Source organism: Octopus sinensis, linkage group LG3 (assembly GCF_006345805.1).
Source record: "Octopus sinensis linkage group LG3, ASM634580v1, whole genome shotgun sequence".
Taxonomy (NCBI): Eukaryota; Metazoa; Mollusca; class Cephalopoda; order Octopoda; family Octopodidae; genus Octopus; species Octopus sinensis.
Genome location: NC_042999.1, coordinates 140,374,294 through 140,378,299, shown reverse-complemented (window position 1 = coordinate 140,378,299; position 4,006 = coordinate 140,374,294).

The following is a 4,006-nucleotide window of genomic DNA, read 5'->3' as shown; positions in this document are numbered from 1 at the left end:
TTGTTTTTTAATTATTATTAATTATATTTACAGTACACTTTCTGGAACAGTTAGTTTCGCAGAAAGCATTTTATTCCTCGAATTACTAGTTTGCGGGAACTAAAATGGACTTCTGTCTACTTGATCTCGCCAATATTTATACGTCATTTTATTCAGCGAATAAAATTATCCTTCTAACAATATTTATTTAAAATTGAAGATGCTCGTTGTTTAGTCACAGGTCAGTTTAGTTTGAGATGACCTATGATCTAAGGCGTTCCAACCATGGCAAGCCCATCTTTTTGTCTGAGAGTATATCTCGGACCCCATTATTCAACGTATTTTTACTTCTTAATAACGAGAGGTTTGGTTGCTATCCTCGAGGGATTTTGATGGTTATTCTAGTGATATCTGGTTGCTATTTTAGCAGGTCAAGCGACCACCTTCATCTGTTTTGTCCTGTAAAGTGAAATTGGCCTTTTATGCATGAAAAAGCGTTGACAGTAGTCAAATCAAACGAAGAAAAAATAACAGTAACACTTAATCCAGCGATAATTAAAAAGAATCTACAAATCCTGGAAGTTTTGTGTTTCGTCAATATCTACAGGCCATACCCAAACTAATCGAGCCACTATGTTGTCGTTCGGTTTGCTAGAAGTAACAGCCAAATCCCTTTCAGATCATACCACAGTCTTAAAAAGGGAAGACACATTATATAATGTAATTTTAATAAAAAAAAAATAAACAGGTTGGTCATGGTTGGAATGTCTTTCACTGAACGTCTGTCGATCAAGGTTTACCTAGGGCTAAATAACTACTACCACCTCTACATATCTAATCAATGCCTACAGCAGTGGTTCTCAACAATGTGGATTGTGACGTCATTAGAGGGGGTCACTGAATTTACTTCTGGATTGTAAATAGAAGCAAAATTTCGTTAATTCATGGTCGAAAATTTTAAAAAATCTTATTCAGTAATTGCTGATATGTGTGGTCTTTTATTTTCTTATAATGCTACAATAACTTTTGAGAAGCCGAGAGAGGTTGTCATTGAGAAAAAGTTGGGAACCAATGGCGTAAATAACCAAGCTGGGCCCACCTGGTTATATACGATAAAAATATTACGGTAGCATCAAGTATCACGACTCACTAAATGAGAAGGCTGCTTTCATTATTGATATTTGCATTAGACAGCTCGCTGTTATACACATATAGACAACTATAGTTGTTTGTTTTGTTTTCTTTAAGTGAAGTAACGAGCTCCCTGGTAAATACCATGGCCGACATCCTTTTTAATCAGCATCCCTGATTTACGTGCTCTGTTAACGTTCAGTTAACATCTGATCGTTATTTTGATATTTACTTTCTATATACCATCTACATACTGTGCTTCTCTTTCTTATATCTACCTATAATGCTGTTCTCAACATATATTGATATTCTTTGCATTAAAGATATTAGCGGCACTTGTCTAATTAGCGCAAAATACCTGTTCCTATTCAGTTGAAAGCCACAAGTTATATCTCGTCACACTATATCTATTTTGTCAATATCTCTGCTGCTTCTTTTTGTGAGCATCTTACATGGTTTATCTAAACCCTTAATACGTGCAGATTATATAGTTCTAATTGACATATATAGTTGGTCGGGTTAGAATCTACAAGTTATGTGTACCCATTCACTAATCACAATGATAGTGTACGTATTGCGATACTAGAGCTTCTGAGAGAAATTCAGTAAGGCAAAACAAGATTAGTTTAGGCCCCTGAGAAAGGAGGAGAGTCATCTCAAAATCCAAATAGGATTGTGATTTTCTTTTCTTTCTTTTTTCCTTTTTTTTTTATCAGTGTGAGATCTGGTAGATAGTCGACTTGTAGATACTGTATAGGTATGTATCTGGTTAGACGCTGACTTGGAATAATGCAACTGTCTGAAAATTACCTTTGTATCTTTGCATCTTAGAATTTGCCAAATCTGGTAGTGTTCATATAGTCACTGGTCACCACCGTCCCACCACAAATGAGCATAGTCTCTTCTTTAACTTTTTGAGCCCTAGACTGATATACCAACTGAAACCCCTTTTATAGGTCCTTAGAAAATATGTTTTGCTATATATTTAGTCTGTACAAGATTGTGACACAAGCATAACTAACTTGACATCAGTTTTCAGGAAATTTATAGATGGAAAGTCTTGTGCTGCTTTAAGTATTGCAGTTTGATTATCCTTCCATATTAATATCCCCTTAGTAACCAGACGTCATTTTGTGCAGTCGCAGGTTAGCTCATACCTATGCCATATGGGTAGTTAGTCAAATGTCTAAGCACATCATCATCATCATCGTTTAACGTCCGCTTTCCATGCTAGCATGGGTTGGACGGTTCAACTGGGGTCTGGCAAGCCCGAAGGCTGCACCAGGCCAGTCAGATCTGGCAGTGTTTCTACAGCTGGATGCCCTTCCTAACGCCAACCACTCCGAGAGTGTAGTGGGTGATTTTATGTGCCACTGACACAGGTGCTAGACGAGGCTGGCAGACGGCCACGCTCAGATGGTGTTTTCTTATGTGCCACCGACACAGGTGCCAGACGAGGCTTGCGAACGGCCACGATCGGATGGTGTTTGTTACGTGCCCACAGCACGGAGGCCAGTCGATGCGGTACTGGCTACGGTCACGTTCGGATGGTTTTCTTATGTGCCACCGGCACTGGTACCACAAGGATACAAATTCCATTGATGTTCATCTATTTTGATTTGGTTTGATTTGATTTGATGTCGTTTTGCTGAACTGAAGACCATGCTGCACACTGCAACATGCAATGGTTAATGATGTATGCAGTGTTGCACTCTGAACATATAGTCCGGTCTATTTCTGTGCACCATTTGTTGCACCTGAGGCCAAGCCTTATTAAACAGAATGATCAAAAGCATTCTACCTGTTACCATAATATCATTTAAGAAATATCTAGAATTATATAATCAAATGTATCCTTTTTTTTTAAGATGATGAAGGGGGAATGATTAATTCCCCCTATTTTCAGCCAGATGAAAAATTATATCCAGTAGGGTTTCTTAAATATTTTATGATTCCAGCTCTTCAAAAATTTACTCATTGTATCCCCTTAGCTCCTTCATTAGACTGTCTAAATCATCATCATTGTCCTTGTTGTCGTCATCGTCATCATCAGTTCAGTTAGGTACCAATATATCTTCAAAAAAAAGTCAATAGCTTGGTTTTATTTTACATATGAATAACTAGGAACAGAAAAAGGAAGGGAAATCATAAGGATTTTATTGTATTACTTATAAAATGATACAAGAGATAATAATAATAATAATAATAATAATAACAAATTATTGTATACAGTACTCAGGTGCACCACAACTTGTCAAAAGTGCGTGATGAAGCTCCATACTTTCAGTCCATGATTCCCTTGACATAATCCACAACATTCCAACCCTGACCATCTCATATTTTTTTATGTCCAAGATTACATTGTCTGATATGTACTTTATTTTTTAGATGGTAAGATGTGATTTGAGGGAAATTGTCTGCTATTTTTAGAAGGTCAAGTGGCCACATAAAACAGTAGTTCTCAATTTATTGTAGCTCAGTGACCCCTTTCTCCTAATGACATGTTTAAAATACCTCTCTCCATCTTTTGCATAAAAAGAACAGATTACTTTAATTAAACAAATGCTAAGTTTATGTAATGGTTTATTATCTTTCTTTCTTTATACTATCCCCACCAGCATGTGCCTTTTTTTAATATCTGTGTGGTCTCTTCTATTAAACTTTTTATGGAAATTACTGGAAAAGGTTAGGACATATCTAATAGTTTTGTAATTTAGGCACAAGATCAGCAAATTTGAAGAGATGTTAGTTGATACATTTGACCCAGTACTTAACTGGTGCTTTATTTTATCAACCCCAAAAGGATGAAAGGCAAAATTGACCTCAGCAGGGTTTTGAACTTATATAAAGAGCTAAAAGAAATATGGCAAAACATATTTTCAATATCTGTTCTGGC